The sequence below is a fragment of the Cupressus sempervirens genome, chromosome 11 (assembly GCF_028749045.1).
Source record: "Cupressus sempervirens isolate cs-2001-9-10 chromosome 11, ASM2874904v1, whole genome shotgun sequence".
Lineage (NCBI taxonomy): Eukaryota > Viridiplantae > Streptophyta > Pinopsida > Cupressales > Cupressaceae > Cupressus > Cupressus sempervirens.
This window is the reverse complement of record NC_143128.1, coordinates 277,091,560-277,103,822: the sequence shown is the minus strand read 5'-3', so window position 1 is coordinate 277,103,822 and position 12,263 is coordinate 277,091,560.

The following is a 12,263-nucleotide window of genomic DNA, read 5'->3' as shown; positions in this document are numbered from 1 at the left end:
ATGCTTTTTTGATGAAGGAGGTTGCAAGGTCAGAAGTCAAGTGACATAAATAAGTAGAAAAGCTAGAGGAAGGCTAGCAAGTCGTGAAAGGAAAGAGAGAGAGAAGAAGAAAAAGAAAGATGGAACCTTTGATGTAGTACTTCACTTATAGATCAAAGGTGGAGCTTTAAGTAATAGTTAATGGTCTAACCTATTAGTTGATTTTTGGGATTGGGTGTCGAATATCAAAGAGGTAGTTCCATGTTTGTAGCTACCTCTAGTTCATGCTAGGATCATAATCCTAATCTAATCATAAAACTCAACTTCTATTGATAAAAAAGTATTATTGAATTGGTTTTATATTCTACTCTCTTGTATTAAATAATTATTTGAATAATTTAATTAATAAAGAATCTATTATATAATTAGAAATATTATTTAAATGCATTAATTATTTCCTAAAATATATTTCTTCTAATAGAAAATAAAAATGACATTTTATTTATGTTTCTAAGAATTAAATTATTTATTTATTTATTTTCCTTTTTATTCTTTCTATCATGCACATTGATTAGATAATGTTTAATTATTTAACTATTTTTTTCTTGCATTCTTATATATTTTAAATAATTTTATTTATTTAATATTCTAATTTGTGTGTGTGTGTGTGTGCGTGTTAAAGTTTATCTTTAGAAATACAAGAGATTGCATGCCTTCATGTGAATTTTCAATGTTAATTGATCTATTATCAATTAGACTTAGTGCTTTAACTCATAATCAATACTTCATTCTCAATTAGAATCCATAGATACTACCAAATCCAATGAATAATACTTTAGCTCCATTTATATTCGTTGTCCATAATATTGGTTAGTCGGATGTTCTCTCCAATCATCAACTAATATACTTGATGAGAATTAGTCACTGCCAAATATCATGGTTGACTAAGTCATTCCCCATTGCTTCTTATTGGCCTCCTATTATTGGCTAGATATAGCCTATTAATTTTAGTACGCTCAATGACATACATAAAGAGATTACCATTATTTCAAATTTGTCAATCACATCTTGCCAAAGTTACACTGAAAACAAAATGATGTTGAATTACCTTGTATTATAACATAATGTTGATGAGTAAGAATCAACTCTTAAAAATCAATCCTTGGTGTGCCTAAGTATTTTGCATAATCCTAGCTATGAAGTAATTTGATAGCCATGATGTTGATCACTCTAGAATTTTTCTTTCATAGGTAGCAATGACTCATCACTTATTTTTTCATCCATGACTTTTAATCATCTTAATTTTCCTTTCAACTATTTCATAAGGTTGTTTAGCATTATTAATTAAGACTTCCAAAGAATAATAGATTATATTATCTCTTACATTATTAACATATTTATTTGATAATATTATTTATATTTATCTATACATAGTTATTTATATATAATTTATTATTGGAGCTATTCATTTTTTCATTTATGTTTTTATTAACATAATATTCCACATATTTCTTAAACATATTAACATCGATTAATATTTGTATATTAAGGAATTAACAATGTATAATTTAAACTACTGTCTTGCATTTTGTCACCACAAAATGCAGGTAACAGTATGAAACTTTTTCAAATTCTTTTCGCATTTCTCTGAGTTTAGTTCATTATTTAATTGGTTAGTATTGATCAACTAATTAGTACCAATCGATATAATGGACTCTTTTATTGAAAGCTTTCGTCAAGTCTTCTTCATTTTCTATTTATCGAGTCTATGTTTGATTTTTGAAGTCTTCATCATCTTTTTCTTTGATTTTGAGTGTGTGTTTGTTGTTTTTTAGTCCTTTGATTTTGCTCAAGTCATGGCTTTCAATTTTCCCTTCGATTTGATCTAACCTAAAGCGTAATCGGATTTGTCAGTCAAGAGATATGGTTGTTTTAGTGCCTAGAAAGTTGACCTTTTTGATGCAACAGCACGAATTAAAAATATCATGTTATGTTTTTTATTTAATATTTTTTTTAATAAAAAAATACAACTTAAATTCACTTTATGTTATGTTTTTAAGTTACTTTATCATTTAAATTTTCACTTAAACTAACTATAGTGCACTTTATGTTATATTTTTAAGTTTACTTTTTCATTTTTCATTTAAGTGACTATATTAACTATATAGTTCAATTTAATTTTTAGCATTTAAATCAAATGCTCTAGTAAATATTACTTTTTAAATGATATTTACATGTTATATTATTAGTATGATGTGTAAATATAATTTATGTCCCATTTAAGTAATATTTTAATGAGTTTAAATTGACAAATGCTTATTAAATCACTTAGTCATTAAAAGTGGGCATTTTATATGTCATTACATGTAAAATCCATCAAAAGTGGACCTTTTACATGTCATTGCACATAAAATTCAACTTAGAAACATAAATTCATCAAAAGTGGACCTTTTTAATGTCTTTGCATATAAAAGTCATCAAAAGTGAACATTTTTAATGTCATTGCATATAACTCACTTGAAATGTGTAATGACATCAAAAAGGTGAGTTTTATAACTTAAATATGCTATTGCATCTAAAATGTGAGCTTTCATTTAAAATATGCAATCACCCCAAAAAGGTGGGTTTTTAAGCTAAAAGCATATTTTAAAATATGCATGCACTCCCAAAAGGTGTGATTTGCATCATGATGAGTTTTTAAAACATGCAATCCATCCCAAAAGGTGTGATTTGCATCTTATGCATGTTTTAAAACATGTTATGGATACTAAAAGGTGCAATTTGCATTAAAGTTCATGTATTTGATACCAAGAAACCCGTTTTTGGAAGAACACATGCAAAGAGCCTTCAAGAACCCAATTTTGAAGATTGTGGGAAATTTACTTCATGATTTTTTATGAAATCTTCTCTATAGGGTCATTTTTGCTTAGCCATGGGTTTTCAAGCAATGGAAATCAATTTATCTTGCTAAAAAAAAATTTCCAAACTCCCTCCATGGGCACCTTTTTGGAAATATTTTCAAAATGCATCATTTTTAACTCACATTTTTGCTCCAAGAGGAACTGTTTTGGTCTTTTTTGGTGTTTGCATTGAATATTGGTAAATGTGTTGGCTTTTAGAAGCCAAAAAAATTTGATCTCACATCTTGAGAAAATATTTTTGACAAAAAATGCCCCATAGCATGTGCATGTTGAAAATGTTGGATTTTAGAGCAAGAATATGGCATGTTTTTGCATCTTCCATTTAAACTGCCTTATTTGTTGCCTTCTCCATTTTGATTTGCAAATTTTGAAAGATTCAAAGTGTTTTTTGAAGAAGTTTTCAACATTGAAGCATTTCCCTCCACCATTTTTGGCACTTAATCTTCATGTAAGTGAATAATTTCTTTCTTATTATTTAATTTGTGTTTACCTTGCTGATTTTATGCACATTATTGCTTGATGATTGCCACTTGTTGAAATTGATACCATGGAAAGTACTTTTTTTCTTTGAAAATGAAGAAATTGTTCATTTTCATGTTTTTGGGTTTTCCCCTAACTCCAAATACAAAATTGTGTGTTAAAGTGCTTTGCATATTGACATGTTTGAGTCATTTTCCAAAGGTATGTTTTTCTTTTGAAGTTTTTGTGTTTTGTGTGCTTGCCTTTCAATTTTCTCCACTTCGGAGAATTTACAAGTTATTTCCCAAGAACTTGTTATTGTTTCACTTCATGTGAAAACATCATCACATTCCATTTCCATCTTCCATGTCACATCACTTTGCATCTCATTTGTCAAATGTGATTACATGTTTTTCCATCTCATTCACCATTTGCACATGCATGTAATCTCATTTTTCACTTCTATTTTCACTCATCTCACTTTTTGTATTCACTCACATGACATGATTACATGAAAAGCCTTACGTGTAATTGCATCTCCAAAACTCATTTTTGACCTAAAGTCATTTTTAGAAAAGTAAAAAATGTCATGTACATGTTTCCCATGTATTTTGATTTTACCTTTCGACACAAACCACTATAAAGTTCATTTCACCTCAAGCTACATTTCATTTTCATATCTCCATATGCACTCACGCCTCCATGAGAAAATACATGTTTTTCTATGTTTTCATATCATTCCACATTCTGCATCTTATATGTTATCCACACTTACATGTAAGCTCATTCTTCACATTTGCATGTCATCTCACTTTTCATTCCTCATTACATGTTGCATATACATGTAATCCATTTTCCATGTAATGACATCTTGAAATCCCAAGTCACTTTTTAAAGTCAAAAGTTGTCATTTGCATGCATTCCCATGCACCAAGCACATTACTTCAGAGAGAGAGAGAGAGAGAGAGAGAGAGAGAGAGAGAGAGAGAGAGAGAGAGAGAGAGAGAGAGAGAGAGAGAGAGAGAGAGAGATATATTACATTCGAACATCGTCAAGAAGGTTTTCAAAGTGTCAGAGAATCGAGAATGTGTCAATCTACAAAGGAGAATTCACGACAACTTGAATGAGAAAAGTTTGATCACATCAAGATTTCAAATAATAGTGGACAATTCAATTCATCGAAGAGAGTCATAGGTTATCAAAAGATGTAACATCATGATTATCATGGTGAATGCAGTGACATGAAATATAGGAACTCTCAATCCTGTGATCATCCAGGATTGCATCGCCAAGTACAAGGTCCTTCAAAACAATTCCTAAGATTGTTTCAATTCTCTTCTATCATTCATCTTCTTCTTTCATGTTTGGAGTTGGAGATGATGCATTGCATGAAATGATGTAATTACATGTAATGTGAGTTACATGTGCATGAAAAAATGTAATGCAAGTTGCAGGTATAGTTGCATGTAACCCAATAATTTCTCTTTTAGTTAGACTAGGTCAAAGTTGGTTGAGTTGCTCCCACTTTTTCCTCCATCTTGTTCTCAACTCGTGTGCCTATATAAAGGAGTCCCCCCTCATTGTAAAAATCATCTTTTATTGTATGCAAAATAGCTTTGGAGAAATTATGTCGGCAGAACTTTGTTTGTGTAGCACTATTTTGAGAGAAAAGTGAGTACAAAGGAGCAATTTAGACTTAACTTTGATTGACTGAGATTGTTACTTGTGTGAATTGGAAGCTTTGTCTATAATTCACATATATTATCTTTGATTCATGTTATCTTGTGTTGTTGATAATTGAATATAAAAGAGTTAAGAAGCAATTGGAGTTGGAGCTTTGAGTAGGAGCAATTGTGGAAATATATAGCTAGAAGCTTTGTCTGTAGCTTATACTTCTTTCTTAATTCGCAAAACAGTTAAGTTATTTTTACTTTTAGGAGTCTTTGTGCCCTAATTGTAGAGCTTTTTCATATAGAATTACGAACGAACTTAGAACCAAACTGGTACACTTTCAGCTAGCCTTTGAGCTAGTGTTGGTTTTTAGATAAAAGTGTAGTTAGAGATTTCACCCAGCCCATTACTCGTTCCACGAGTAAGTGGATTCTTTCTTGAAATTTAAGAAGAAAGAATATTGGTAACACTCATTTTATAAAATCTATCGACTTCTTTCTTACCTTGAGTTGATCCAAGGAATGGTGAGAAGGGGGATCCTTCCCTTTAAGGTAGGAGAGACTCTATCTCACACACTGTGGTTGGTCATCCTATTTTGCAACTAGATTTTTACCCAAAACTATTAGTTGCAAAATATCCACCCAACATGAACAAATTGTACGTACATCAAAAACATATTTGTATTGCATGTAAAATAATTTCAACTAATCATGTAAATATAAATAATAAATTCTTCAATATAATAATAGTTTAAGATTATATATTCAATAATAATATATATTGAATCTATATATAGTCATTAAAATACTCTTTCACTATTGTGCTTATTTATCTATTTATCTTCGTTGCCATGACTAGGGGTTTAAACAAGGGATATGGCATGTTAACCCTAATATCGCTTCTCTGTCATATGGACTTATTTTGAAACCTAATATTGGAGGTAATAAACCTTCTTTTAAACCTTTTTTTCCTATCTCCAATCCATTAGATGAGATTCACAATCATGGTCTTTCTAAGAAACTTGAAGATTTGAAAGTGGCCTTGAGATACTCCTTTCATCTTGATCAGGCCCTAAACCCATCTCATAATTCTCCTTCCTAGCAATACAAGGACTCAAATAACATAATTATCTAGACAAAGTATTGGAAGTCTTATTGGGAAACAAGATGCTGAGAGGGAGGTGAGTTGGGATCTATAAAACTTTTCACTGATAAAATAATTAATTGTAATCACACCTAATCCATCTCATATCTTAGATCTCATACCACATAATCATAACTTGTAATGTTAAAATTAAATCTATCTAAGCATAACATCCATGAAAATATAAACACATAAAACAAAAATTTTGATAACCTAGAAACACTTCAAGGTGAAGGTAAAATTGGGGTGGGAATGAAACCCACAAATATTTACTCCTGCAATACTAAAATTCACTTGTTAGGGCTATAATTTGATCACTTCTAATGATCTACCCTATGAGGGGTCTTCTCTATTAAAATCTTTAAAAGACTGTTAGGTCTTACCTTGATTAAATGATTTTACGCTTACAATGAAGTAAAGACATTTAAATAGGTATGTTAGAACCACTTTGTTAAGAGATTTTCCCTGACTCAATCTTTCAAAACTGACTCAGTACCTTGTCCTTCAATTTTCTCTGAAAGCTGTTTATAAATCTCCTCTCTTCAATATCTCAAATTGATCTCCTTATCTGATATGCTTTGTTCTGTCCTTCACTGCTAGGTTTCTATCTCTGATCTTCTTTTAGACTTAACCTTCCTTGCTTTTTTCTAAGCTTTTTTGCTCCATCATAGTCACTTCCACTCACACACACTCACTCATTATGATCTTTGGGTTAGAACCCTTCTTAAATAGATAATTGTAGAAAGTTCTAGATCTTAATCAACAATCCATATTTCATCCTTTTGTCCTTTTACCCTTCTAATTTTCTAATTGGTTAATATACTTTTCTTGGGATTAATGCCTTCTAACAAAATGTGTAATCTTCTCCTTAACTATTTCTACAATCTTTAAATGTCATGTAGAAGTAGGCTAAAAATGATTTACATAAGTGTTTGTACCATTACAAACTCATATGTCAAAATTGGTTTACTCGGCACTTGAATGTTCTAACACTTGGTTATAACTAATATTCATACTGGCACTCGACCTCTATACACTCTACATATGTTGATTCACTTGACATTAATTAACTTTCTATTACTTTGTCTCATTGTGTTACTTGACATGTATGTTGACTTGGTCTAAATTGGGGTGCTCGACAACCTTTGACTTGCTCTGCATATGAAGAAATATGAACAAGTCCTTTGTAGCTCGGCCTTCTCTGGATGGTTTTGTCACAGTGATGATTGTCCAACATTACCTTAGAAATGACTAAATGTTTTACACTAATAGGCATCTTGGTCTTACAGATCAACAATCTCCCCCTTTGACATTAGTGGCAAAAACACTTTGTCATGACTTAGCAATCCATACAAAATATCAAATTGTAGCATTCCCCCTAAGACTATAACTCGATCTTATATATATATATATATATATATATAAATATATATTTGTGTACTCTAATGCTGGTAATTTTGTTTCTAGTTTTATTTCCTCCTCTGATAATCATTTCCTCTTTATTCATTCTGACATTTCCCCCTTATTTTTGTATGAGGATAATATTTCCCTCTTTGTTGACTCGTTGTTTTAGTCATAAGTAGATTTCCCCTTAATCTATGTCATGAAGATATAGATCCCCCTTTATTTTGTCACTTATGGCTTGTGGTTTACAAGGGTTAGCTTGTATTTATCCAAAAATGTTTGATGACTGGCCAAAATCTTCAAGTCCTTTAAACCATCTATCTCTTGTTGATTCCATGACTTGAATGTAAATATCTAACTGAGTAGCTAGATCAATTAGGCTCTATGCAGTTTAAAGATGTGGATCTATCCTTGTAAGATTTTGAGCCACAAATAATTCCCGCTATATTATCTCCAAATGGGTTAGTAGCATGAATTGAATTGAAGTTAATTTATTCCTTATGCCATTGTCTCTAGCCATTAACTCGGCTAATCTATGTTGATCAAATGTCAACATATTGTACAAAGGTGAGCTTGAAATTACATTCTTGCTCAAAGAAACTATACATGCCTTCATATCTACCTATATTAAGTCAATAGAATGTTGATTCTCCAATGTGAATAACTCAACATCACAAATTTTCATATAAAAAGAATGAATGACTTTCAAAATTCCTTCCAACTAAGTGGTAAGGTTAGAAAGTTCAACCTACCTAATTGCAAGTTCTGTTGAAACTTTCTCCAAAACTTTGTGCTCAAATTTCTTTTTAGACCACTCATCGATTTGTCATTGGTCTCTATATCTTATGTTTGAACCTTATCAACTATATACGCTAACTGATCCAAAATTCGAAGTTACCCATTAACATCAAAAATCTCAAAAGCATCAACAAAAATATCCTTGATATTATGTAATACTTGCTTCTTCTTATGTTCTCTCCTCAACTATTCTTTCTTTGTCTTGAGACTCAACAAAGTTTGAAATTATTGCATCTATTCTAGAGTTATATTCTTCAAGTCTTATATAGGAGATGTAATGACCTCGTCTAAACTCATTATCTCATCTATTGTATCATCTTTATGTGCCATCATATGTGATCGAGGGGTACTATTACTGGGTAGTGATATCTATAGTTGTTCTCCCTCTTCACTTGATACAAATGTCTTCTACTATGGAGTTGATTCAACCTATTGTACAGGTGTAACAATTAATGTCTCTGTTGGCACAACACTTGACAGTTGTATAAGAGCTTGAATAGCCTCTTGTTCTTTGGGTTGCTCTATCTCCATCGTCCTCTTTCTCTTATTTTTCCTTTCTCTCATCTGGTTTATCATCTAAGACATGGGTAAATTGTGGAAACCTAATTATTTTCTTTCCCTGTTGCTCAACACTCATGTCAAAAATCACTATAACTGATGTAACTTGAATATCATTGATATTTGCAGTTGTAATCCTTGGATAATCTTGTATTTGTAAAAACACTGGATTGGTGCATAGTAGAGGGATCCGAGGCATTTGGTTTAGCATTTTTCAAATCTTCCTCAGTTAATACATTATGATTTAGTGGAGATAAATCAAGAATGTCCTCAATAGTGACTGTTACCAATTTAACATGCCTCTTAAATTGTTATATTTTACACTAAATTGATTATGTTTTATCTACTAACTAAATGTGTTTAGCTACTGAGAAATGATTGTACAAAATTAAAAGAATGTAGTGAGCAAAGTATAGGAACCATACAAGTACTGAAATAATATTCAAAGTATTCAAAAAATATTTTTACAAAATATTTTTTACAAAGTGTTCATGTTTACACAGTACTTGAATACAATGCATTCAAATATTACTAGTGCTCTCAGCTCCTAACATAAATATCTGAATTAAACACATTGTACAAACAGAAAAGTACTGAAAAAGAGATAGAAAGGAAAGGCATCCATTGCCAAAATGGAAAGTTGTTGTGTTGAACGTTGGAGGGCTGATCCCGCATCTCCATTTGGGAGTAAAACCTACAAAAAATGAGTAAAGAAATGGATCAGTTCATACGAACTAAGAAATGGAAAATTTTCCTATCATCTATACTCTGTTGTTTATACAACATAGTTATCTAGATAACTATGCTAAAAGGCAAGAAGGCAAGAACAATCCAAAGAAGATAAAACCTATTTTTTTAACTAATGAGTTTGTTCCATGTGCAGATACAGGCATGAAGACTTTAGGCTATAGAAGGATCATGTGTAAGTTACATGCATGAAGCCTTTTGGCTGAGTTTGTTCGGGCAAAGACAGAAGATATTGGGGAGGCTGTTGAGGGGGCATACATACATTACAAGTATGGGACCTTCCAGTTAAACCAATGTAGGTGATTGAAGACATTGAGGAGATCATAGAAAGGACGTGCATAAGTTACAATCACAAAACTTTCTGGTCAAATCAAGGAGGGGCAAAGACCAAAAGATTAGAGGAGATCATGGAAGGGACACACGTACATTAGGAGTGTGGAACCTTTTGGTTGAATCATGTAGCAGCAAAGGACGAGAGGAGACCATCGAGGGGGCATACATAAATTCAGGTATGGGACCTTCCGGTCAAATCATGGAGGATATGTATAGTTTTAAAGTCTGAAGTCAAAGGAATCGCAAGTATTTTTTCAGCATGTATCAATAAAGTATAGGTACAATCAGTCATAAGGTCGATCAGAATTACCTATCAGTGCCAAATCGATAGGAAAGGAAAGGAAATCTACTATAGAAAAATATAATGCAGATAAACAGGAGTATTAGCATTCATGCTATATTTTCTTTGTTAATATATGACATATTAGACTGCAATGAGCAAATTACAGAAGCATGAATTCATGGTATTCATCTTATTCACATTCTGCATGATCGTCAAGTAATAATTAGATTTGAAGGAACAGAGCAGTAACTAATACTCAGTTGTGATAGTTAAGAAATCAGGGTTTGAATGTAAGAAAAGATAGCATTTAATGCAAATAGGCATATCTAGAATAGTTAATGAATCCTGTGTAGAAGGATCTTAAGAAGTGGACTTCTAATGTTCGTCTAGGGGTTGTGTGTGTATTGTATACATTACTGATTCTAGCAGAAGAGAAGGTGATAGATTATCTAGACACATTAGTACCTTGTCTTTGTAGTGCTGTCAGTGATGATGATTTAGCTATTGCACAACATGCCATTAATGCTCTACATGTTTTGGGGTGCCATGTTCTGCCTGATTATTGGCTGCCACTGGTGATAGATCAATTAATACCATCCTTGAAATCACAGGCATAGGTGGCCAATGGGCTACGTGTACTTGCAGGCCTACTATATGGAATGCCTAGTCATGCTATCAAGGAAAGTACAATTATAAAGATAACCAAACTGCTCTGTGGTGCAAACTTGGGATTTAGTGATTATTCTACAATAAGACAACAGTATTGGAAAATCTGATAGAAAAAGGAGGAGTATTATACCAGTCTTCTTCTTTGGAAATATCACTACTCTTGCTTCAGCTTCAATTAATGTGTGGAGGATGATCATAACACACATCAACTTGCTGTCATGATGATGGACAGATAGCAACAATAAGTAAATCATTACTGAAGTGGTTAGATGATAGCAATGACATTGTTCATCTAGCAATATTACCTACAATTTTAAAGTTCCTTATTATAGCATCGCTACCAAATAAAAATTTTGATATAAAGGTTTTCTCAGCAATCTCATACTTCACATGGGGGATCTAAATGAGAAATTTCAGGATGGAGTGTACAAAGTAACAAAAGAATATGCATCTCAATATCCAGAAATTGTATTTAAAGTGGTAAAAAGAACTCAGGAGCGCCATCAGAATATAAAATGTTGTGATTAGTTGTTACAGTTTGTAGCTTCAAAGATGGATCAAGTTATATAATAAAAGAGAACCAATGTGTATGATATCAACAGTAGCAAGCTTAGTAAAAGCCATAAAATGGAGTATTCACAACATTTTTTAAAGGTAACAGCAAAGCAAGCATATACCCAGAGAAAAAAAACTCATGATGAAGGCATACAGTGCTATGAAAATGATTAACAACAGCATAAAGTAGACCCAACAAAGGCTCATACCAGTGAATATGGCATCCAAAGATAACTCCAAGAAGAAAATCTGCAAGCTCATGAAGGGCTGTTTAACTAAAAATGATGACCAGTATGGCCAAGCAAGCAAATCATAGAGCTCTCACAACATGAAATATACAGAGCTGGCCAAGGAGAAATTAGGCCATAACGTAGAAGAAGGGAGAGGTCATGCAACACAAAGCATGACATCTCCAAAGAAGAAACGTCCAAGTTTAAACCCATCTAGAGAAGGAATAACCACAACAAACTCTGATATGAAAATGCCCAGTATCAAGGAAAATCCGCTACCTCACGCAATAATATGGAGTCCTCAATGAGTAATACATGAACCTGTAGCCAAAGAACCAAGATATGGTGCCCAAATCTACAAGATGTCCATGCTTGCGGCTAGGGTTTGGAGAAACCCTCTCTCTTCCTCTCACGTGATGAGAAAATAGTAAAACAAGACAAACACCTTCTATTATTCCTTTGGACGTTTTTCACATCATCCCCTTTGCTAATTTTAATAGAATTTCGGGTCCA